The sequence below is a fragment of the Orycteropus afer genome, unplaced genomic scaffold (genome assembly GCF_000298275.1).
Source record: "Orycteropus afer afer isolate SDZICR_OR568_19922 unplaced genomic scaffold, OryAfe1.0 scaffold00085, whole genome shotgun sequence".
Taxonomy (NCBI): domain Eukaryota; kingdom Metazoa; phylum Chordata; class Mammalia; order Tubulidentata; family Orycteropodidae; genus Orycteropus; species Orycteropus afer.
The window spans coordinates 5,901,738-5,913,244 of record NW_006921672.1 but is presented as its reverse complement, the minus strand read 5'-3'; the positions used below and the strand labels follow the sequence as shown (position 1 = coordinate 5,913,244).

Below are 11,507 nucleotides of genomic sequence, written 5' to 3'. Positions count from 1 at the left end.
ATTATTAGTGGTTACTGGAGGTAGGAGGGAGGGGAAAAGGGAAAGCTTTTGTTTGTGGGGCAGTGAGTTTACGCTAATGGTGGCAGAATGTTTTGGAAAAGGTTAGCAATAGTGGTAACACAACATGAAAAATGTCATCAATGTCCCTGAGCTGTAAATGTGGAAGTTATGTTGGTGAATGTCTTGTGTATGTTTTCACCACAATAAAAATTTTTTTTAAAAGTCTCTAAACCCTCCAAGCGAATTTGTACATTAAAAGAGGATGATGAGCTTACATGAATCTCTAAATGGTGAAATTCCAGGCATGTAACAAATTGAAACCACATATTTCAAACATTATGGAGAAGAAATCTGTGAGCAGTGGGTTCCATACTTGCTCTGGTCACTCAGTGGCCCAAGAACTCCTCAAAAAATAGGAATCGTGTCTATCTGATGCTGTCTTTATTATCTGGCACCATGCCCACACAGAGTAAACTAATAGCTAACACATATTTGTTAAGTAAATTAACTGCTTCCTGTCTGTAATTCTCACACTTACACCCTGCTTTTAGTTTATTCTATTTCTCTTTGTGACAAATATAAAGATTAATCATGGTGACTGATGTTTTGAAGAGAAGGAAGTGAATGGTTTACTCAAGCACCATCACTTTGGAAAACCAGTCCCACAAATACAGATACTTTACTAAATACTGTAGATAATTTTTTTATAATGAAGAATTCATCCTGTGCCAGTTCAGTGCCGCTCAAAGAAATAATACGTAAGAAATGGAAGTTGCTCCCGGTCAGTGATACCTCATCTAATGAAGACCTTGAGAATGAATTTCCTTTATTTAAAAAGCAAAACAAAACATATTTTAGAAAAATCATCACAAATTACTCAAAAGACTGTTGTATTTCATATGGGTCAAAAATGATTTCACTTTCTCATGTGTGCATTTGTGTGTGCATGTGTCTAGGAACAGTAAAACACCTCCAAACACAGCTGCACAATTAAAATTTGGTTCCCTCTCTCCAAAACATTTCTTCTCAGTGCCAACACCTTTCCCTTCTGGAAACAAAATACTCTTTCCTTTTAAATTCCTCCTCCCTTTTTTCTTTTCTTTTTATTGTAATCTGGGTGAAAGTTTACAGAGAAAATTCATTTTCCATAAAACAGTTTATATACATTTCATGACATTGATTGCAATCCCCATAATGTAATATAGCTCTCTCCCTACTTCCTCCCTGTGGTTACCTTTTCCCAGTGTCCTTCTTCCCTATGCATTTCTACCCTCTGAGCTATCTCTCTCGGCAAATACTGCCCTTCTGATCTCCCATGGTTGACTGTCTAAGGAGTGTACCTACCTGCTATAAATGTTCACCTTATATGTCTATTGGTTGGCTGGAAGCCACAGGAGTGACTTCAACTCCATGCCTGAAGGGTAAGTAGGGGTTATAGTCTCAGGGGTTTCCCCAGTCTCTATCAGACCAATAAGCCTGGTCTTTTTTATGATTTTCAGTTTTGTTCCACATTTTTCTCCCCTCTACCCAGGATCTCGGGAGTTCTGGTAGTGTAGTGCCTAAGGCATCTGACTGCTAACCAGAAGGCTGGTGGTTCAAACTCACCAGCCACTCCTCAGAAGGAAGAGTGGGCGATCTACTTCCCAAGCAATACTGCTTCGGAAACCCAAGGAGGGGTCGCTATGAGTCGGGTCTGACTTGACAGCACATAACAACAACAACACCACCCAGGATCTTCTACACTGATCCCTTTCCAAGTGGTCATGTAGACTGAGGTTCGCATGGTCCACTAGTCCCTTGGACTGTTTGCATATATTCTTGGTTTTCTTCTTTATTCTCTGCTCCAGATGAGGAGAGACCAACTGTTGCATCTAGATGGTCACTTGCAAGCTTTTAAGGTCCCGACTGCTACTCATTGAAGTAGGATATAAAAGAATGTTTTTTTGTAGTATGTTATGACAATTGAGCTTGATGTCCCCCACAACCATGGTCTGGAGCCCACAGACCCAATAACTCACTACCTCAGGGAGGTTTGCTGTGGTTAAGATGTTATAATAATTTTGCCTCCTGTTAGTTGTATTTATATGGAGATACAAATACGTATGTAGAAATATAGTCTGCCAAACTTATATGTGGTCATGGACATACCTGATCATTCAGCCTGTCTATCTATGCATCTACCCATAGATATTAATGTTTGTTATTACTGACAGTGCAGTATTGCATATGTAAAAGCGTTTACCTTTGTTGTCTGTACCTCTTGTGCACCTCTCTGTGTCTTCCTTTTCCTTAGAGTTACTGTGTTGGTCATTTGCTTTTGGTATATTGCCTTTCCTTTCACCCAAATAATACGGTCTCTTACCTCCCCCTTTTTAAAACAGGAAAGACTCTGGTATTAATGGCAAATGATTAAATACATACTCACTGTAGAAAGTTGGAAAACACAAATAAACAAACAGGAGAAATGAAAAATCACTCAAACTCCACTTGCCAGAGATCACTATCATTAACATTTAGGTGTATATTTTTTTAAGCATTTTTCTCTGAGATTGTATATATTTTTTAACTTACTTTTTGACTTACAGTATATATCTTATCACTCCACATTAATAAACCTTCTTGGATAGCATAAATAATTAAATTACCATTTTTTTAAAAAAAAGTTTGCCCTTTCAGCAGAATGGAGGAGCAGAATAAACTGGAACAGGGAGAGACTTCAGGCAGAGAACCAGAAAGAACTGTGCAATGCTCTGAGTAAGATTTTACAACAGCCACAGTATAAGCAGTGACAAAGGGAATAGAAGATAGATTTAGGATAGCAAAATAATAGACCTTGTTAATGGTTTGGAGAATTTTTTCTGAGTATTTTCTCAGAGGAATCAGGAATAACTTCCAGGATTCTGCCTTGGGATCCTGAATTTAGGAAAAACAGAAGCGGGTTTCAGAGGTGAGCAGAATATAAGATAATGAGTTCAGTTCAGGACACTTATCAGTTAGGATTTTTGCTCCAAGTAACAGAAAATCTTGCTGATGGTAGCTTAAACAAGCATAAGTTTGTTTTTCCTTTATAACAGAAATTCTTGAGACAGCTGCTTCCCGGGTTGGCACAGGGGCCAAACACGGCAATGGAAGACCCTGGCTCTTCCCTTCTTTCTGCTCTAGCACCTTAGGAAGTCTATTCTTATGTCTTAAGGTGGTTATTGCATTTCAACAAATTTCTTTATATATATATATGCATATACACACAACTATATTTATTAGTAATTCAAAAAGGTTATCACATTATTTTGGTTTCTTCTGTTCATGTCTGTTAAAACATTACTAGGGATCTATACAGGCAAATGACTTCAACTCATTTTCATTTTACAAAGCATAATCTCAATCAATTTTTCAGCTTTGTAATGGAGGGAAAACTTTTTTTTGTAGATTTAGTTAGGATAGCAAAACAACAGGTCTTGTTAATAGTTTGTAGAGTTATCCTTTTTAAAAAACTTTTTTATTGTGATTTGGATGAAATTTTACAAAGTATAGATTAGTGTTACATTCAACAATTCATATACATTTTGTTTCATGACACTGATTACAATCCCCACGATGTAACAGCTCTCCTCCCACTTCCTCCCTGTGGTTACCCTTGCCCTGTGTCCTTCTTGCCTACGCATTCCTGCCTCCCTAGCTTTCTCCCTGTGCAAATGCTTCCCTTCTGATCTCCTGTGACATTTCAACCTATTTCTGTCCCTCCAGCACGAGGTCATCAGAAGCCACCTTCTTACATTTATTTGGCCAGAATTATATCCTAGGTCTATACTACACCAAGGAGCCCTGGTGATGCAATGGTGAAGCTGCTAACCCAAAGGTTGGTGATGTGAATCCACCAATAGCTCCACAGCAGAAAAGACCTGGTGGCCTGTTCCCATAAAGATCACTGCCTAGGAAACCCAAAGGGGCAGTTCTTTTTACTTAAGGCAGAATTGAGACAACAGCACACAACAACATCCTAGACCAACCACTGGCAAAGCAGAATGGCTTAGCAATCATGATTCATCCCTGGGCTAGTGGGGTTCTGTTAGCAAAGAAGAATAGAGAATCACTGTTGAGTAAGCATCTAGTGGGGCTGTCAAGGCTTTATGACATTTAAACTACCCAGAAGGCACTTTCCTAGATGTTGTCTGATGCTCTGAGAGAGAACTGCATCTGAATTGTATATAGAATTGGGAGTCACCATGCACAGGGAAGGTTGTGGAGCTATGAACATGCATGCAAATCTATGAAGAATGTGGTGCAGAACAATATTAGAGAAGACCAAGTAGAGCAGTAGTCTAAAAAAGAGCATAAATGCAACGAAGAATAAAAACCAAGAGAGACTATTATCATGGGCATTAAGAGAGGGAGAGGTTGTGTTTTTTTTAATTACTTTTGAGAAAAAGGATGTGATCAACAGTGTCAACACTGCAGAACAGCCAAATGAGATAAAGAGTGATCAATGTTATATGGATGCAGCAATCAGACAGTTACTGGTACTTTAGCAAGAGCCACTTGTTAAGAGTAGAAGTTAGATTTTAGGGGACTAAGGAGTGACCAGGTAACAGCAAACCAGAAATGGTTAGTCTAGGCTTCTATTTCAAGAAGTTGTCTGTAAAACAAGAGATACAAGACAGCAGCTAGAGGGTGAATTACTGTGTACGGGGCACAATGGTTTTCTTTATGTTAAGAGAAACTTGAGCATAGTTATACGATAAATTAAGAGGTATAATGGAGAGAGAAAAGCTGAAATTTAAAAAAGAGGATCTTTAGAGGGGTAGTTGCAAGAGGGGAGTGAAGACGACAACTCTGAGTCAATGCTGCAATCCTCAAATAGTGTGAGGATGGAGTCTGAACTTAAAGACAATAGAGGAACAGAGAATTGTAAAGCCATGTAAAGAAGTTTTGTACAAAATGGAACAGTAAAAGTCTAGTAGTGACAGCAAAGAATTTTAAGAACGCCAACAGTACTTCTGGAAAATGAGCAAATTACATTTAATATGACTGGAAGCAAAACAGTGCCCCCTGATAGAGCTAAATTTGAGTTAGACAATAGACGGAGGAGAGGTTGAGGACATAATGGAGTCTGATCTTAATAAAACATGGATTCCAGGGAACACAAGGGAAAATGTTAGAAGAAAAGTGATCAGGAAAGATGAGAGATGATAGAGACAAGGAAGTACAAAACTGAATGAGGATGAATAGATGATCAAAGATTGGTGATTGGAAACAAATATGGCTGGAATGATTGGCATCTGTGGTGGTTATGTGTGTGTGTCAACTTGGCTGGGCCTGGTTGAGTGGCTGGGCAGGTGGTGGTAGTTATTCCCCACGATGAGACTAGCAATCAACTCCATGGTGGGGTCTACCACAAGCAGCTGAGTAGCTGCTTTGGGTATGTGGTCTGCTTCCCAAGCAGTTTTGGGAATGGTCTCTAGCTTAGGGCATGCTTGGACCGACTATAGCTGTGTCGCTGTTCAGCAGCCTGCCATGCTCTGCCAACCTGGGGACTTATAATGGACTTAAATTAATGGCCTGCCATGTGGTTTGGTAACATCAGGACTGTGAATTTTTACTTGTCAACCTTGGGCTTGGCAGCCTCAGCAGCCAGCAGCTGTCTGAGTGAAGAAACACCTCTAGCTCCAGGAGCAAGAGACAGAGCTGGATCCCAAGGTTGAGGGGCTTTCACCCAGCCCCTAGAGCCTGGCACTTTGAACTCAGACTTAAAGCCTCCAAACTGTAAGAGAATAAACTCCTGTTTGTTAAGGCCATCCCATTTGTGGTATATTCCTGTCACAGTGGCACTAGGTAACCATAATAGCATCCATGCTCTGATAGAATTCTAATACATGGTCAACCTCCCCACCACCACCACCACCACTGCAGTGCTTTTTGATGGGATCCAGGCATAATCAAACAGAACCCTAGACCACTGCCAAGGAGGGAAGGACATGCACAAGCATAGGAAATGGAAGGGCAAATAACCAGCATAGTTGGCAGAGCCTTAGACATGAAGCCCAGTGCGGTATGTTGGTAAACAAAGTAGGCTTTGGCCAGGTTGAGAGCTAAGAAGCTTCCTTACTCTGCTCTAGTTGAAGTAGCTAACAGCTGGAGAACACCTGGAGTCCCTGGATGGTGCAAACCCTTAACACACTTAGCTACTGACCAAAAGGTTAGAGGCCTAAGTCAGGAATATATCCATGACCACACATAGGTTTGGCAGACAGTATTCCTACATATGCATTTTCATGTGGTATAAAAATGTCAGTATGTAGTATAAAGCTAACAGAGGGGAAAGATGGGATAACTTCTTAGCCACAACTCACCTTGAAGGAGTGAGTCACTGGGCCTGCAGTCTAAGGCCCATGGTGACAGGCAACATCAAGCTCAAATGGCACAACATAACACACAAAAATATCATTCTACATCTTACTTCGGTGAATAGTAACTGGGGTCCTACAGGCAGCCATCCAAGATGCAATCACTGTTCTCTCCTCATCTGGAGCAAAGAACAGTGAAAAAAATCAAAGACACATTGAAACAGTTAGTCCAAAGGACTAATGGACTATGAGAACCTCAGACATTATAACCCTGAGACCAGAAAAAATAGATGGTGCTCAGCTACTAATGCCAATCAGTTAGAAAGTGTTCAAAATTGGAGATTCTGGATAAAGTGAGTGAAAAAATATGAAACAAAATTAAAAAGAAAAAAAAAAACATAAAAAAGACCAGGTTTACTTGTCAGAGACTGGTGAAACCCCCAAGACTATGGCCCCAATGACCCTTTGGGCCATTGAACTCACTCCTGTGGGCTTAACTCTCAGCAAAACAATAGACAGACCTACTGTACTCCTTAGAACAATCAACCATGGGAAAGGAGAAGGGCAGATTTGTACAGGGAAAAAGGTGAGGAGGCAGGAATGCATACACAAGAAGGACACAGGGAAAGGGTAACTACAGGGAGGAAGTCAGAGAAGAGCTATTATACTGCAGGGAATGTAATCAGTGTAACAAAGCAAAATGAGTATGAACTATGAACATAAAATGAATCTGTTTTGTAAAATTTCACCCAAATCACAAAAGTTTAAAATAAAAAGACAAGAGAGAGGCACCTCATAGAAAGCACTCCATAACAAGCTGCCATCAAGTTGATTCTGACGCATGGCGACCACACGTGTGCCAGAGTCTTGTAACTTTCAACAGAGTTCCAGTAAGAACATTGTTGTTGTTGTTGTTGTTATGTGCCATCGAGTCAGACCCAACTCATAGCGACCCCTCCTTAAGTTTCCGAGGCAGTATCACTACAGAAGTAGATTGCCCCATCTTCCTTCCGAGGAGTGGCTGGTAGGTTTGAATCGCCAGCCTTCTGGTTAGCAGTCAAGTGCCTTAGGCACTACGCTACCAGAACTCCTGTAAGAACATTAGAGAAATGTTATTATATAAGACATTTGAAGAGATGGCTACCATCTTTACAAGTAGGCCTGTATTTCCCAACACTCAGTAAAAAGAAATCATCCTTATCTCTGGGGAAAAAAATAAAGAGGGTCTCCTGCTCTAAGGTTTAGGCTGGGATCTAACACATAATTATAACATTTCCCCCATTCATTCAACTCACATAACTGAACTCCTACCACTGCTTACATCATGCTAGACCATTTAAGACACACACACATGCACACAGACATAATACTATCTTATCCATGTCTTTCAGGAACTTATAATCTCCAGTATATGTGTTGTACATTCCAGGAAACGGCATTTAAAATTAACTTAAAAAGTATTTGATGTGTTAAAGCAGTGCTTCTCAACGTCAGAGTATGAATGACTCTGGGATCTTATTAAAATGCAGATTCTGATTGCTGTTGTAGACTCTGACTCATGGCACCCTCACACGTGCAGAGTGGAAACGCTCCACGGGGTTTTCGAGGCTGTGACGTTTTGGAAGCAGATCTCTAGGCCTTTCTTCTCAGGTACTGCTCAGTGGATTCAAACCACCCACTTCTCTGCTAGCAGTCAAGTACCTAACCATTTGCTCCACTCAGAGGCTTCCATTCTGACTGAGTAGATCTCTACAGAGCTTGAGATTCTGCATTTCTAGAAAGTTTCCAGGTGATGCTGATGATGCTGGTCCATGGACCACACTTTGAGTATCAAAGAGCTAAAAACTAGAAAAAAATATTTCTTGCTTTACTTTTTCTATTTACATTGACCTATGAAGTCCTGAGGGAGCTCTGGTAGCGTAGTGGCTAAGGCACTTGACTGCTAACCAGAAGGATGGCGGTTCAAACCCACCAGCCACTCCTCGGAAGGAAGATGGGGCAATCTACTTCTGTAGTGATACTGCCTCGGAAACCCAAGGAGGGGTCGCTATGAGTCGGGTCTGACTCGATGTCACGTAACAACAACAACAACATGAAGTCCTGAAAATCTTTCCTCCTTTCCTTGCTAACCTTCCTATTCATTTTTCTAATAAAAGGGGGGAGGGGCTAGAAATCATCGCCAGGAGTTTTTCTTCTAAACTACAATTAGCTACACACACTGCTTTCATGAATATGTCAAACATCTATCTCATGTGATTAAATATTTCTGTGGAACCTCTAATATTTCAAACAGGGCACCTAAATATTCAGTAAAAGAATAAGAGACTGAGAACAGCTATTAATTCTAGTTATGCCATATGGCAGCATAGAACACTCGCTGGAACCTGAAAACTCAATTTCACAAGAGCCTTACTTATTCTGAATTTTAATCATTTTAGGATCAGCAAACATATGCCTACCAACCTGCTCCATTTACACAAAATTCTGAAGAATAATCACACTGCACACTCAAAAATGATTGGTTTTTCCCAAATGGACTTAAAATTTCTCTCCTAGCAGATTCTCAAAATAAAGTAGCTGCTGACAGCTCCAGTTCAATCTCCCTGTTAAATAAAATCTCCAAGAAGGTCTTTTTTTTTTTTTTTTTTTTGAGCACATAGAATCACTTGCTTTCTTACCATTTTCATCCTCCCCTCACAAAACTGCACCAGTTCTCTGGTCCTGGACTTCATTCCTGGGGCTGACTCTCCTGTCTCTGTGAACTCCCTCCACCTTGGCTGTCACTGCAAAGGCACAAATTCTACCACATTCATTCCATTTTTACCTCTCTCCAGAATGGAGACATTATCATTTTCAACACATTCTCCATCCCCTGTCCTCTTAGAGCTAAGATACTTTCATCTCCTGTACATCTAATAATTTCAAGATAAGGACAGAAAAATCAGTTCTTGTTTTGTGAACTTTTGTCTTCAGTGCTTGAGAGACTGTACTAATATCCCCTGAACATGTTTTAGTGATAACATTTACTCCACTAGGGCCAAAATGATTTTCTGTCACTTTCAATTCTAGTTCAATAAAAGAATACAAACTTTGTTTCTAACCTCTGTCATTTTTAATACCATAAAACGATTTTAAAAAGGTAAAATTGAGTTCCATTTCCTACTGGACTACCAATCTCATATTAGCTTTCCTTTTATCAAATTTATGAGAAAAGTCAGAAATTGCCTTTCCTTTTAAAAAAATCAAAAACTTCAGGATCTCCTAGGCAGAATGTTTGAATTGGATTTCAGCTTTCAATAATTGCTGGCCTAGAAGTTTTAAAGTAGTACAAAAGTTGGATACTTCCTGTTAGTTATGTCAGAAATAACAAACTGAATGATTATCACTTAGTTTACTATCATCTAAACCAGTAAGGTTATTTCTAGAAGATTATCATCCTAAAAAACTAGAAATACGTATTATTATATCCCCAGATTGAAGTAGTCTATAGTTTTCTGAAACCAGAGTGAAGTTCATTACTTTCTGAAATGCAAAACCAAACCAATAATCTTGCTTTTTTGGAATGTAAAATTGTGAAAAATTTAAAACATGCAGAAAAGTTGCAAGAACACCCATATGTATGCACCACCTACAGTCTATGATTCACATTTGTTTTATTACACATACATGAATATCTACTCATCCATCCATCGAACTTTTTAAAAGTGAATTACAGACATCACTACTCTCCACCCATAAACACTTCAGTATGTATATAATTAACTAGACTTCAGTATTGTTTACCGTTATTTTAAGGCAGTAATCTTTTGAAAGACATCAAATCACTGTTTTTAATGGCTTGGCTATATAAACTAAGCAACCAATTAGAAATTCTATGTTCTCAATTCTAACCTTTTATTAATTCTGTTACTTTGAGTAATTTTCTATATATCAGTTCTCTCATTAACAAAGAGACAAAAGCACTTAGTAGACATGGTAGAAGGTCTCAATTGCCAAACTGTAAAATGGGCCTTGTGGTTATGGCACAATTCACAAATGAGATTCAGTCACTAATAAAACTTAGAGAAACAGATAATTAGAGATTATGTGGGCATAAAGTTTTTTTGTAAATTATAATGGGAACCTTAACAAGGCTCACAAACTCAAGAGGAAGCCTGAATTTGAGCATTTAATTATTATGCACTTCATATAAACCATGTTTTATCATGATAAAACATTTCAAAGCTGGAGTATTCAAGATCAGGTCACTCCAAATGGGGATTTTGTAACAACAAAGCAATAGCATCAAATCGGGATTTTCTTGGTTTTGCAAAGCCTTGGTATTAGTGGCTTGTAAACTCCCTGACTATAGTGAGAATTGCTACAGGGACAGCTGCTCTTTCCCTGATGAGCTGTTGGTTACCCTATGCTGATTTTTTTTCTTTTGGAAGATTGGCCCTGGAAGGGGCACCCTTTGAAGCCTGAAGAATTAAAACTACTGCAAAGCACTGCTGAGAGTTTTGAAAGAAATATGAAGAAACTACATCAGACCTGAGGTGATAGGCTGAGAGCTTCCCAAACAGGTCAGCAGTTGGTCTGTAAAATATTCCCATCGCAAAGGAGGTGGTGACATCTTGTGTAAATCAAAAGCTAAAACCCTAAGATATCTCATTTCCATTTTAAATACGTGGGGGTTAAATATGGATATCTAGCACTCAAGAAGTTCCTGTGGGATTGATTTTTTTCTCCCATCCTCTCTGAACCCTTTGCTGAGTGTAATAAGCAGGCCCACATTTCATTATCAACCCTGCTAACACTGCACTTCAGGGAGACTAGATGAGGCTACACAGCGAGAGAGAAGATATGGCTTCCAAAGAAGAAATGATTCACATGGAGTGATTATAAAAGCCCACTTTAGGCACAACTCATTTTCAACAGAATCATGAAATAAAATAAAATAGCAAGGAAATGAAATTTCCCAAATCATTATCCAAATTAAAAAGAAAATCATAGCAACATCATAAAATAAATCAGATAAATGTTTTCAAGGTTTAGTTAGCAATGTTTACATTTCTGTAACATTTGTTAAAAATTAATTCCAAACAAGATTTTGGGGAGGTGACTTAAAAAGAAAACATAAGATCATCATTAGAGGAATCTTCAATTGTTATAGAAATTCTATATATG

General features: G+C 39.0%; 1 protein-coding gene across 1 annotated transcript in view; it reads right to left on the bottom strand.

The window, feature by feature from the left end:
* SKAP1 (src kinase associated phosphoprotein 1) overlaps positions 1-11,507 on the bottom strand; it is a 359,819-nt gene that overhangs the window by 328,923 nt on the left and 19,389 nt on the right. The gene's annotated exons all lie outside the window — the stretch shown is intronic.